Raw genomic sequence first — 15,054 nt, 5'->3', positions numbered from 1 at the left:
TCTCTCTCTCTCTCTCTCTCTCTCTCTCTCTCTCTCTCTCTCTCTGTTTCCCTTTCTCTCTCTCTCCCTCTCTCTCTTTTACAGATTAAACTGAGGTAGCATGGAAACTTCCTACAAAACATTACGTGAGAAGCATTAGCAAGCTGATTGCACACACAAACATACACCACACCACACACCCAGCAGCAACAGCAGCAGTAGCAGCAGCAGCACCAGCAGCCGCACCAGGGTTCTTTCCCCTAGAATCTGGATTTCCTGGACTTGCAGACCTGTTTGCTTCAGAAAAGTAAGATCCTAAGGATATGGAGCTAGACCAATGCCCTTCCTGTCTATTCATGCAGGGGGTGGGGAGAAAGTTACTTCACAGGCAGCAATGTCTCACCTTCCATGTTTGTTGCCATGGAGATGAAATCCAGCGAGTTGACTAAAGTGTTTGCAGGTTTCTCTGTATTAGACGATCTGTTTCAGGAGCAATGCAAAAGGCTTATCTTACGTACCTGCGTGGAATCTTCCCTGGCCTACGTGTGTATGTACTTATCCGTGTGTGTGTGTGTGTGTGTGTGTGTGTGTGTGTGTGTGTGTGGGAGTGAGTGGGTGAGAGCTGTTGTCTGTGTCTATTTGTGTGGAAATGTATATAGTGTATGTGTGCGTATTTTTCTCTGTGTGGGTGTGTATACGTATTTGTGTGCGGGTATGCGTATGTCTGGGTCTGTGTCTGGCTGTATATGGGAGGGAAGAAAGGGGTGGGAACTAAAAAGGGAAAGGAAGTCTGGGCTACATTAGCAACAGGCTTATGTGTGTGTGTGTGTGTGTGTGTGTGTGTGTGTGTGTGTGTGTTTTAACAATTCTTCACTTCTGATAAAAAGAGCTCATTTCCATTTATACCAAATACCTCAGGTTAGCAATTAGGGTTCATCCCCACATTGACTTCCTGAAGCAGCAGGAGTCTAATTAATTCATTGCTAAAAATCCTCTCTAGGTCTCTAGTTATGTTCCTGGTATTATTCTGTGTGCCGAGGCAATATCTTCCAGTCCAAGTTGTGCTAGTATCTCCTGAGTCTTATCAGCCAAAGAGGTTTAGCTGAGAACAGGATGCGTCATTTTGACCTCCACTTAGTCCTCACTAAGGACAAAAAAAGGGAGGAAGGACAATGGAAAAGAAGGAAGGAAGGAAGGAAGGAAGGAAGGAAGGAAGGAAGGAAGGAAGGAAGGAAAGGAAAGGAAAGGAAAGGAAAGGAAAGGAAAGGAAAGGAAAGACAGAAGGGAGGAGAAAAAGGAAAGGATAAACAACAAGAACAACAACAACAAAAAAAAACCTGCATGTTCTCTAAAAAAAGATCCTTCCCAGCTGCGTATGACTGGTCGCTGTTGGTGGTGCTGAAGCTGTTTGCATAGTGTCCAAGCAGAGGACAATTTTGTAACTAAGGACAGTATTAAGCTGAAGGATTTAGCTAAAAGACATGCATAGAATCGTAGGTTTAAAGCTGAAAAGGAATTCAGAGATCATCTAGTCCAATCCTCCTTTTTATTTTTTGACAGATGAGGAAACTGAGGCCCAGAGAGGTAAAGTCATAGGCACTAGGCAGCAAAGCCAGAATTTGAATCTAGGTCTTTTAATTCCAAATCTAACAGTCTTTCCACTGTTCCTATTATGCCTCTGATATTATTTGCAGAAAATTGTTTATATTGACTTCCAAATCCTGATTACTGGCATTTCAGGATCTATTACCTTACAAATTTAATTTTAATATTTTCCCATGTTTTTCTCATTAGCCACATAGTCACTAGAGAGGATTGTGAAGATCGAGCTTCTATAAAGTTATTTCTCAGTATATAACATGGTGAAAGATTTTCTTAAGAAAAGATGTGGATTCTATTTTGAAATACACAGGCTAGACCTAGTTCACTTGTACAGAGAATTCTTACTAAGGAATCTCTCTCTACCAATAAAGATGGAGTCCCTTCACTTTCATTTATAATCCTAGAAAGTTGCCTAGGGCAATGAGAAATTATGTGACATGTCTATGGTCACACAACTAGGAGGTCTCAGAAACAGCACTTGAGCCCAGATCTTCCCAACTCAAAAGTTGACTCTGCATCCACTAGATCATACTGTCTAAAATACTTTGTGTATTTAAAAATTATATTGATACCTCCAATATGCTTGAACATACTTAGGGTTCTGGTGGTTTCTTCATACTAAATTTCAAGGTTTCCCACCTATTTTGATTACATAAGTATGTAAGTTACAAACATCTGCAGATTTTTCCAAAATGTTGGGGTGGGGGGGAGGGTTTCTGACCTATTATTGGTGTTCAATAGCTAGGAATACATATTGATGTAACTTCGCAGTATTTTCATGTTTCAGAGTTTAATAATTGTGCACAAAGTTAAACATAATAATCTGTCTTTGTTTATAGTTTAATAGATATGACTATAAAACTCCCACTATTACTTCAAGAATTGAGCAATTTAGATGGGCTTTTAAGACTTGAAGATAAAAGGTAAGGTAATACTAGGTGCTTACACATGCCCATATTGAATGCTAAGTCCCATGTTTGCTCTTTATATAAATTTTCATCCAATCCATAATATTTTAGTTTGACCCTACTACAATTTTTCATACAGAAGGTATTCTGACTAACCTATTATCCATCATTCTTTTTTTTTAAAAAAAGCCAAATCTAGCCCAGTAAATCCCATAAACTGAGTTACATCTCTTCAGTAAGTATGTACTAATTCTATTAACTCTTACAAGCTAATTGTCAGTTGATGTTTGTCTCCTAAATGGTTGGTAGCCTTGTCTTGTCTTTTGATCTTAGTTATGGGTCCATACACTTACATCTGGGACACAATTGAATGGGAAGAGAAGAGTGGGGCCTATTGCCTTTGGAAATTTGACTGTACTTTTAATGACCTCAAGCTTTCCCTTGAAGCAAAGGCTTATCTTTTTAACATGAATATTATGGTGGTATTCTATGGCTGTGAGTCATAAAATACTACAATCTCTGGAAAACGAAAGTTAAAAAATACTCAAAAGGCAATAGAAAATGTATAGTAGATGTGAGTGTGCTGCAATATAAAGACAGGCTGGTCATGTAGTGAGTGTGGAACAACTGATGGACAGGCTATGTGCTTCCTGGTACCATTCAATGTCAAGACAACTCAAAGATATTGGATGGACTCCTCTGTGGAGAATTTGTGGTCAGGCAAAGGCAGGAGTGACAGAATGGGCAGAATGAGTTGTCATAGATGGAGTAATCTGTACCTTTGGAGAGAATAGCCACTTTGATGAGATCACAGATCCTTCACGTACTGATATATTACTTCATCTTAATATAATGAAACTACTTAGGAATCATAACCATGTTAATGGATGGTACAAATTTCACACTATTTAGAAGGTTGGATAATACTCTCATTCTAGACCTAGAGTATATTTATTTAACTATATACTGATTAGATATCTGATGCCATACGCTAGAAGCTTGCTTCTTAAAAGTGGCATAGGATATTTTTTATTTTTTCTTTTACTGGTCCATACTTGCTTCATTTGTAAAAGGACTCCCAGTGATAGCTTTTGACTCTATGCCAAAAGAAAGCTCTAACTGAATATAGCTTTTCTTAGGGTAAGGTTCATGACCTTGGCCTTTTTTCAAGCTAATTGTCTATTGCTGATGCTTTGCCAAATCTATAAAGTGGTTCATAATGGAAAAAGCACTATGCTAATAACAACTCACATTTATTCAACATCTTAAGGTTTACAAAACACTTCCTTCACCACCCTATGAGGCAGATAATTATTTCCATTTTATAGAAGAGGAAGCTCAGAGCTTGTAAATGGCTTGTCCAGGGCCACAGTTAATAAGTATTAAAACTGTGATACAAACCCAATTCCCTCCTGACTACACACCACTCTTTTAACTCAACTTGTTAGGGATACTGTATTTTCAAAAATTAAGTTGTAAGGGTCAGCTACATGGTGCAGTGAACAGAGCACCTGCCCTGGAGTCAGGAGGACCTGAGTTCAAATCCAGCCTCAGACACTTAACACAAAAACTAGCTATGTGACCTTGGGCAAGTCACTTAACCCCAATTTCCCTTCCAAAAAAAAGCAAAAAAAAAAATTAAATTGTATCATTCTCAATGAACAAAAATTTATTTTCTCTTCCTCCCATTCCCCCACCCCAGCCACCAATGAAAAACAAAAATAAAATCTTTGTTAGCAAATATACATAGGCAAACAAAACAAATTCTAGCATCAACCATCTCCAAAAAACTGATGTCTAATTCTGTATCTTGAGTTCATCACCTCTCCATCAGGAGGTGAGTAGCATATTTATTCCACCACTAATCCTCTGGACTCTTGGTGGGTCATTGCATTGATCAGAGTTCTCAGGGCTTTAAATATGTTTGTTTTTATAGAGTTATTGTCATTAGGGGACAGCTATCATATCCCTGAGTCTTCTGCGGTCTAAATTCCTGTAATTTAATTTTTAAAAAAAGTTGCAGTATCAATATAAAGCAACTAGGTACAACATAGTAGGAATATTCACAATTTGGTATGGCCAAAGCTAGATCACCACCAACTGGAAAGAGAGCCTAATTTAGAAATTATTTATAGATAGATGTAAACATCCAATAATCTAAAAATTCTGTGGGCTTAAATGCATAACTGGAACTATGAAGGGAGTTTTAGTGAGCAGTTACAGTACAGATGTGTCTATCCTCAACATGAAATGAATCCAAGGCCTCACCATTTTCACTGTCTTCTTCTGGATACTCTTAAGCTTAACAATGTACTTAACCTGTGGTGCTCAGAACTAAACCCACCATTTTGGCTGTAGTTTTACTAAGACCTAGTACAGTACAGTGATTATTGCCTCCATACGATAGAAGTTATATTTCTCTTCAGACAGAGAGTAGGGAGCCTATTTTCAAATATGTGATTGGGGGATTCTTTTTGTATATGAGTTAGACTAGATGACCTCCGAGTTCCCTTTCATCTGTCAAATTCAGTGCTTCTTAATGTAAATAAAGATTGTATTAGCCTTTTCAGTTGCTATATAATACTATGGACTTACAATGTCTCCACTAAAGCAACTCGACCTTTTCCCAAACATACTGCTATCTAAACACATCTCCTTCATCTTGTAATTGTAAAAATTGATTTTTTGAGCCCATATGTAAGGTTGCATTTATCCCCATTGTTTCTCATCTTATTAGATTCAGCTCACTGTTGTAGCCTGTGATGCTAGTTCTGTCATCAAATGTGTTCATTATTCTTCCAAGGCTTGTGTCATCTATAAGTATAGTAAGTGTGCTATCTTTACCTTTAGCCAAATCTTTGATAGAAATGTTAAATACCACAGGGCTGAGCACAGGTCTTTGGAGCATGCTACTGGAGATTTCTTGCTAGGGTGACATTGACCTATTAATAATTCATTCAGTAAGACCATTCAACCAGTTCCAAATCCATCTAACTATATTATTGTCTAGTCCCACATATTACTATCTTTTCCATAAGAGTAGTTTGAGATACTTTATCTTGAGTTGCCCAATTGAGACAGGCCAGCTGGATCCTTATTCCGGCAGCTCAGACTACCTATGGGTTGTGGTTTGTCCTTCATTCTCAAATACAGCCATGACATCAGGGAGATGATGACATGACTTGCAATTAACTTTGATTTGAATGAGGGAGAGCTGTGCAAAGCCATAAGTCTCACTTTCTCCTCCAGGGTCATCTGGGTCCAGTGGCCAGATAAGGAAAACTGGAGATGGCCCAGGGTATAATGGCCCTTTTAAGCTAAGGTCTTTTCAAGTTCTCATTTTGAGAGAGGCAATGCCCATTCAGTGCATAAGCCTCTTTAAGAAGTGAGTCAAGGGATGACCCCTTTAATAACTTTTTTAAAAAATCAAACACAGAGGGGAAGACCCTCAGGGTTGCTGGACAAAAGAGAAACAATTACTATTTACATTCACTCTGAGCCAGGAGGGCCCCAAAAATAACCATTAAGTTATTGTGTTATTATAATTAAATTATTATAAACAACCATTAAGATACTTTACCAAGGCTTTGCTAAGATCTAGGTAAGCTATGTGAACAATATTCACTTGATATATAGGTATAGTTATGAGTATAGCTATATATAGATATAAATATGTGTACACCTATGAATATGGTGAGGGAAAAGCTCTATAGGTTGCTTATTCAACTGCATATTGTAATCTGAACAACAGGCATTCTTCATCCATCTGGTTTTCATGTGTGGAGTTAGGCTGAATTCTTTTTTTTTTTTTAAAGCAATTGGGGTTAAGTAATTTGCTCAAGGTTACATGGCCAGTTATTTCTGGTTGTGGTGCTGAGTGTCTGAACCCGGGATTTGATCTCCAGGTCATCCCGACACTGGAGCCGGTGCTCTTATTCTCTGAGCCACCTGGCCCCTCCTAACCAATTGGGGTTAAGTAACTTGCTCAAGGTTACATGGCCAGGTGTTTCTGTGTGGGTGCTAAGTGTCTGAACCCGGGATTCTATCTCCAGGTCATCCCGAGACTGGAGCCAGTGCTCTTACTCGCTGTGCTACCTGGCTGCCCCAAGGCTGAATTCTTTTGAGAGGTAATGGATCTCATTTAGGAGACTCTGAAATGTTCAGTACCATATAGGTGTATCACAGTCACTCTTATAAATATATAGTACTTACAAATGGGTAAGTAGTTGGCACAGAGGATAGAGCACTGGACCTGAGTCAGGAAGACTCATCTTTCTGAGTTCAAATCTGGCCTCAGACAACTGTGACTCTGGGCAAGTCACTTAACCCTGTTTGCCTCAGTTTCTTCATCTGTAAAATGAGCTGGAGAAGGAAATGGCAAGCCACTGTAATATCTTTGCCAAGAACATCCCAAATAGGGTCACAAAGAATCAGGCATGACTGAAAAATGACTGAACAACAACATTTATAATCATCCACAAGCAATATAAAAACCTCCATAGGGCTACCATGAAAGCATTATGTAACATGTCCAACTACTATTTAGAAATCTAGTTTCCTTGATAGATTTCTCAAACATGGCTCTGTAAAATGAGTTGATAAAAATGTGAATCTATTGAACAATGATGATTCACTCCATTGGGGTGGAGAATAGAACATAAATAACATTTTTTTTTAACTTTTGGAGGGCAATTGGGGTTAAGTAACTTGCCCAAGGTTACATGGCTAGTTTTTTTGTATGGGTGTTAAGTGTCTGAGGCTGGAACCGAACTCGGGTCCTCCTGACTCTGGGGCCAGTGCTTTACTCACTGCGCCACCTAGCTGCCCCATAAATACCATTCTTAACACAACTATTTTATCATTTAATATTATCACATGAAAGTTTGGTGATCCCAATCAAATCCTTTGGCAAACGAAAGTTTCATAATGTCCTATAGAATTCAGAGCATTAAGTTTTTTAATGAAGTATAGGAACATATTATAGAAATATCAATATTTGCTTCTCAATTTAAAAAATTGACATACTACAAATAAAAGGATGTTACTGTGTGCATAATGGCAGAACTGTTCCAAAATTGCTATGACTAGTTTTTCATCGGGCCACTTTCTGTTGGAAATATGATTTGTAGAAACTCTCCACTGCCCATATTATAATATAAATTAATCATGGCTGATTTATCTGAAATTCAAGACTAGAACATTTCTATGATGGTTCTGTTGACACATTTCAATATTCCAACTGTTTGTGGTTTGGGAAGCACGTGGTTAAATAGATATTGATTGCACAAATCTACCCAACATCATGCCAGTGATGGAGAATTCTGAAATACTATGTTAGTTTTTAGGCCAGGCTTCTGAATTAGGCTATTTAAATATAATAATCTTTTTTGATGGCATCTTTGAAAATTTCATCCATCTTCTCTATATCATATACTGTAAAATATTATTGATGGTGAGTTTGAGTCTTCCTACTTTTGACAGACGATCACACTATTTTTCCCAAGGGTGGAAAGTGGAATTGTTTTGGTATGTTACAGTGCCATATAGAGGAGGGATAGCTCTCACCTTTGAGTATTATTTTCAATGATAAAATCAAAGAGTAAATTCAAATGTCATGTAGGATGTTGAGCCATAACATATACTTCTGGCATAAATGACCAAAGTGTTTGTGTGTGGGGTCCAAAATTATCCAATCTGTAAGAAAAACCACTGAAGCAGAGTTCTGAGCCATTAACCATTTATTAAAGGGACTGACCCCCTTCAATGAAAGGAACCTCAGATCTTTCTCAGAATCTAAGTTGCCCCCTTTCCCCAAAGGCTTGGCACCCAGAAGAGGCAAAGTAAAATACAGAGTTTCACTGAATAATAGACCTTAATTTTGACCCTCCAGGAAGGCCAGAAATGATGCATCAGCATGGATAGTCACAGGATGGACAAGGCAAGGGTCATCTCTGTTGACTAAATTGGTAATAAGATGGCCCCCTCCTCATGATGGGCAAGAGTGGGTGGACCAGATGTACAAAAATAAATTGGGGGACCTTCCACACCATATCAAGACATCCCATCTTTTTGATGATTTTGGTCATCAGCATTCTTGTAGTTAAGCAAGTGAACTTTATTACTAGTGGTTTAAAGTTTGGGTCCTAATATAAGAAAGAATCTATCTAACTTTATCTAATTATTCCTATATCTAAGATGTGTAAATGTATTAATGTATATGATTCCTATACTCATGTCAATTGACTAGAGTGGCTAAATGTATAATATTAAATGAGTATATCACTAATAATTTCTAACAATCATTACACCTATGAAATTACACTGAACTGATTAATAATGATTGGAGCAAAATAGGGGTCTAATTAAATCTTCTTTGACATTACCCCCTTCAATCCAAAGAAAGACCCCTATTTTTCTATGGATTGTCACAATCTAGATGCATAGAGAGCAGGTCCTCTATGGCTTACACAAAATCAGAGGAGATAGTTAATAGTGAGAGGAAAAAATTGACTGATGCATTGACTGAAGCCACTGGGGGCAGTCCCCTTTGGCAAATAGACCTTGCAGAGGATAACAGCATAATCTATTTGTTTTTTTTTTTTCAACAATCCATTCCCACTCTCCGTTTCATTAGTTCATTATATCTTTTTTTTTTTTTTTTGCTTTTTTTTGGAGGCAGGGGGAGGCAGGGCAATTGGGGTTAAGTGACTTGCCCAAGATCATGCAGCTAGTAAGTGTTAAGTGTCTGAGTCTGGATTTGAACTCAGGTCCTCCTGACTCCAGGGCTGGTGCTCTATTCGCTGTACCACCTAGCTGCCCCAGTTCATCATATCTTAAGGTTCAGTCATCTTGTCTCATACATTTGTCTGGTTTCTGAAGCTGATGCAGTCCTCTAGTCCTCTGGAAACCTCTCCTCTTAGGTATACTAGAATGAGGGAGGCTTCAGAACAGCTTCTATTAGATTTGCTTCTCTGGTTGAGATCACTTGCAGAGATTCCCTTTTTGTTTAAAATCTCTGACAAAATAGATCTCAAAATAATTTAGCACAGTCCCTTCATGTTTATTTTGCCAATAACCAGGTCAGGTAGTGTGAGCTAGCTCAAATATTATAATTCTAATATGAATTTCACTAGACCAGAGAACTTACATTGTTAGGTTAATATCAAATAACAATTAAAAATATGAACCCAAGTTTTATATTTGGCATATATGATCACCTGATCTTATTATCTTTTATAAACAAAATTAATTTTCAAAATTCCTTTGTAAAGTTGACATTAAATGAAGTCATGGATATGGAAATGCTTTGAATTGTAGAAAGCATCATACAAACTTAAGATCACAGTATTATCTGAAAATTTGCTTTTAGATCAGTACTTACTGAATGCCCATGATGTTCCTGATACCGTGCTGGGCTCTAATGGGACATAAAGGATGTGTGACATGTAAACACTATATATAAAGAAATGACCAGTTGCAACAATGGAAAGAAATTCTAGTGCATAACACATTGATAAATAATATGTCAGTGGCATTATTTATCTGATAAACTGTTTCCAAGAGCAATATTAACAACTATGTTTACAAGAATCAATGTTACCAACAGCCATAATAAATATAGGAGCTTCACAAATGCCAGCAACTGGGTTTAACCATTGATTCGATACTAGCATCATTGGGCCAGTCTTTTTTAATAGTGGACCAAGACTGTAACAATGTTGCTACTATCTCTACTTCTGTAACTACCATCAGTAAATCTACGGACTTAAGATACTAAAAGTAGAGATTTTTGCACTGAAAGTGATCTTAGTGGTTAAGAAATCCAATTCCCTTATTTTATAGGTGAGGAAACCGAGGGGCCCAAAGAGGTTAAAATGACTCTGCTCAAGGTTAAGGTAGTATCTGTGCTGTGATTTTGAACCCAGGTCCTCAGATTCTAGATCCAGCACTCTTTCCATTTCACATGTTAAAGAATATGTTTGTTAGAGCGGGTGTTCTCTCCACAAAGATGAATTGCTACCCTTTTGCGACTTAATAGATGTCTTTAACAACTGTGGTGGCCAAAATGTATTGTCACCTTGCAGGGAATATAGTTGGTAATGAATTGTTCTGCATTTAGTTAAGCTGATCTTCAGAGAACACATATAATAGGTTTCCAGACCCATAATTTAAAAATAATAGGGGTAGCTAGGTGGCACAGTGAATAGAGCATGGTCCCTGGAGTCAGGAGGACCTAAGTTCAAATCCAGTCTCAGATATTTGACACTTACTAGCTGTGACCTTGGGCAAGTCACTTAACCCCAATTGCCTTGCTTCCCCCCCCAAAAATAATAATAACAACAACCATTTATATGGTACTTTAAAACCTGCAAAACACTTTACAAATATCTTGCTTTATCCTTACTAAAACCCTTTAACCTTGCTGTTAATATTCCTAATTTATAGATGAAGAAACTGATGGAGTAGAGGCTAAGTATCTTGGCCAGGGTCACACAATCAGTAAAAGTCTGAGATGAAATCTGAACTCAGGTCTTCCTGTCTGTAGGGCCAGCATCCTCTCTACTATGCCATCTGCCTCTTAACCATTATTAATCATGTAGTTTAATGTAAACACTTTTAAAAGAATAATCATTATATGTGAAAAATAGAATTATAGTATCTTTTCATATGATTTATCAATTAAATAATCTTAATAAAATATTTATACCCTTATTTTGAGCTAAAAATAACTACCAAAGATACGACAATAGAAAACCCATCCCAAATCATCCTATTATACAAGGCAAACATTTTAATTCCCCAATTCTCCCCGATTCCTTCATTCCTTTTTCCTCTCCTTAGTCCCTTTCCCACTTTCTATGACCTATGATTTCTGACTCATTCTTCATTCTTCCCCCCTTCCCCTTTGAAGATAAGATAAAGGGAAATAGTCCCTAATTTTAGATAACCCTGCAGCAGCCTCCCTTCTCTATTTCCACTTCTACCACATTTCCTCATTAATAGTCACTTGAACTACTACAATAAGCTCCTCAGAAGTCTTAAGTTATTTCTCTTCCATGGTACTCAGTTTTTTCATCTACAAATAAATGTCCCTTCCAACTCTAAATCTGTGGTCCTACTTTTACTCTCTCCATTTCCATTCCATCAGTGGCAAGTATTTGCTTTGTCTTGTCTTTCATTCACAGATTAATTCTTCTTATGTATAGATCTGATCATGTCACCTCTTTTCCTCAACCTTCATTGGCTCCCTATTGCTTAGCCAGTAAAGTTCCCATTCCTTAACCTAACATTCAAGGTCCACCGAAATCCTTCCTACCTTCTACCTACCACCTACCTACCACCTACCACCTACCTACCACCTTTCCACCTTCCCAACTTTGCCTCATACTGCTCTTAATGCTTCATCTAGCCACACTGGACTCCTTGTAGTGCCTTGAGATTTTTTGTTCCTGAGGTACCTCATACTGTTCTCTGTGTTGTGAGGAAAAAAAATATGGTGGCTATTATGTGAGGAAATATTATAGAATTAGAATATGATTTTATACTTGATGCTAAAAATGTAGAAACTAATTCATCATTCAATTAGATGAGGCATAAAATACTCTGACTTATTATTCCTAAATGTTAAAATGGTGTTAACAGCAAAGAAGCTTTAGTTTTAAAATTATGCATCTTTTTATCTTTGATATGCCCTTTTTCTTTCCCTTTCTGCTTCTTTTACCTTCAGTTGACCAGGACTTTCAGTAACATAGAAAATAAATTTGTCAAGTTAACATACTGGATAAGTAGAATGGTAAATTTAAAGGCATTTGGAGAACATAGGAGCAATATTTTACTAATCATTGAACAATGAGCAGCACCTTAAGTAAGATTGTCATTAAGAAACAGAAAATCAGATTTATTCCTTAAAATTAATCCCAGTATTTGTCCTAGGAACAGATCTTGCTTTAAATTTCCTGCTAATACTCCTATTCTAGCTAATCCTGTTTTTAATTTTCAGGTGTTAGATTCACCGCCTGGACTTATGCTTCAGGATTAACTCTCCTTTGGAATATCATTTTGGAAAAAAATCTTATTTGGAGTATCATTGTCTCCTCCAGGACAGAGCTGTCAAACTCAAATAGAAACTGGTGGCCTGAATATTGACTTAGAAAACCATATATTAATATTATCTATGTTTTATTGTATTTTATTTATTTTGTTAAATACTTCCCAATTATATTTTAATCTTCTTTGGGTCACTCTAAGGAGCGATCCTCATGTGGCCCAAAGGCCATGTTTGATTCCTCTGCTTTAAGAGAAGCTGGTTAGTTTTGCAGTTTTTTTTCCTAAGCTTGGTCTTTTCATTATAACTACATTAAAAAAAAATAAAATGTGAATCCTTAGGAGAGTAGATATTCTGCTGGTTTTTAAAAAATATATACAAACAAAAATACAATCCCAAATTGTATTTCCACAACTGATATTTGGATTAATAATAATCCAATAATAAAAATAATCCACAACTGATTTTTGGATTATTCACTTTGGTATAACCCATGATTTGTGTTGCTTAGTTTAGAGAGGCAAACATAGAAAGAAGTGCTGGTTTGGAAGTCAACAAGCTTAGATTTAAATTCTAGCTGTGATTCTTAATAATTATGTGACCTTGGACAAATCACTATCTATTTCTGTGACTCAGTTTCCTCGTTGGCTAAATGAAGAGGTTAAAGTAGATGGAGTCCAATTCAGTTCTAAATATATGGTAGTATAACGTATTCCAAAGGCCCTTGTGTATTAAAGTAATTGTGCCCAACTCTATAAATATTTAAAACATGGCCCATTTATTTTTAATGTCTTCATTTTTTGACAGGTTAGGCCTTTTTCTTTCATTTGATGGTCAATAGTCCTGTTCAGCTGCTAGCAGATTTTGATTTACTCAAAATCCTCTAATCCTTTTTCACCAGTTTTTCATTTTCTGTCCTAGGTGCTCTTTTCTCAGGTTATCTTCCTCTCTCCTCTCTCTTAAGAACCTGGGATGAGTCAGTGCTAAATGTGCTGAAATAGGATTAGAGAGGAGAGTAATAGGGTGATTAGATTTGATTAGAAGATGGCCAAACAGGATTATGTCAATGGTGGGGAAAATATAAAAATGGGTGGGCCCAAAGATAAACTGTAAATAGTGAGAGTTTAGGGCAGATGATGGTCCTTTGATGGACTATTTCTGGTACAGTAAAATTAAAAATAAAACTTCATGTTTTGAGATAAACTTTTTAAAAACCAAAATACATTTGTATGCCTGAGCACATGCTGCTATGTTCATCACAATAAATGGTTCTCAAAAGTTAAAAAAAAAGCAAAATACAAAAACTGTTTAACATGTAACATGAACCATTTAAAGGAAGATCCCTTTAACTGGTTTTAATTAGACCACCTCATACCAATTATTACAGCTCATAAACCTAAATTTTTTTCTGTTTTATAGTGTAAACTGAGTACATTATTGTACTTACAATTCTGTCTAGTGAATTAGTAAGATTGCTTGGACTCCATCTGAACAATATGTATGAACAATAGCTATGCTGTAAGATATGGCAATCATGGTTAAATGTTTCTATCGGAAATAAGTTAACAAAGGGATAAATACACTAGATTACAAATTTCTAAAAAGTATGCTAGTCGATTGAAATTTGGACCTCTTCCACATTGACACAAAATCAAAAGCTAAAGTTCAATAATTAATATTTAAGCCATTTGAGAAAATTAACCAAAGGGAACAATTTGAGGAAGGTAATTTTCTTCCTTTCCAACTTTGAAGCCTCTTAAAAATGAAACCTAGATTTACTGATTACTATTTTCTGAACAGTTATTTGAAAGTCTGAAGATTTTAAGGAATAAATTTAAAATTGATTTGTTGTGGGTCATTTTTGTTGGACACACATCTTCACAACAAATCCCCAAATAACTAATTTTATTTTTGATTTTTCACAATTGCTTCTGGAGCATTCCAGGACTTGTAATGATTCTTGTCATCAATTGAGTTGAAAATATTTTGTTTCTGGGTGGCTGATATTAGTTTCCAAGCACACTAAGCACAGATGCATATAATAGGTTCAAATGGTGTTATATAATCCTATTTTAATGATAATGGCCAATGGATCAGAACATCAACTTTGTTGTTCAACCAAACATACTATAAGTTATCTTGGTGAGATGTCAAGATCAGGTCTGAATTTTGTTCATGAAGCTACTACAATGGAACTATGATTTCCTCTATGTAGGTATTCCCTCCAATGATGCAGATGGTACAGATCACCACCTATCCCTGCTTACCTATCCTTTGTTACTCTTGTCCACATCCTGGCACAACTTCACCCCAGGGTGTCCAGTCAATGTTCTGAGGGACTTCTTGTCACTGAGAGGAAACCAATGGAGCATGGGAGCTACCCCTTAGTTATCTCACCTTGAGACTGACCGGATTGGTGATTTTTGGGGTTGTTGGCTTGTTTGGTTTTTTTTTTTGGTCAGTAAAATGCTTTTGTAATATAGAGATTCTTGTGCTATTCCATGAACTTCTCTTGTGTTT

General features: G+C 36.7%; 1 protein-coding gene across 1 annotated transcript in view; it reads right to left on the bottom strand.

Annotated features, from left to right (window-relative positions):
- Positions 1-726, bottom strand: part of CTXN2 (cortexin 2) — a 19,271-nt gene extending 18,545 nt beyond the window's left edge. The window contains exon 1 of the mRNA XM_069097500.1: positions 383-726. The gene's annotated coding sequence lies outside the window, so the exon portion shown is untranslated. The remainder of the gene's footprint in view (positions 1-382) is intronic.
- Between the last annotated feature and the right edge of the window lie 14,328 nt (positions 727-15,054).

Source organism: Petaurus breviceps, unplaced genomic scaffold (genome assembly GCF_028583685.1).
Source record: "Petaurus breviceps papuanus isolate PSGF00001 unplaced genomic scaffold, PetGlider_PUasm1.0 37, whole genome shotgun sequence".
In the NCBI taxonomy this organism is placed as follows: domain Eukaryota; kingdom Metazoa; phylum Chordata; class Mammalia; order Diprotodontia; family Petauridae; genus Petaurus; species Petaurus breviceps.
Note: the sequence above shows the minus strand (reverse complement) of the source record. Positions and strands in the feature narration are given on the sequence as shown.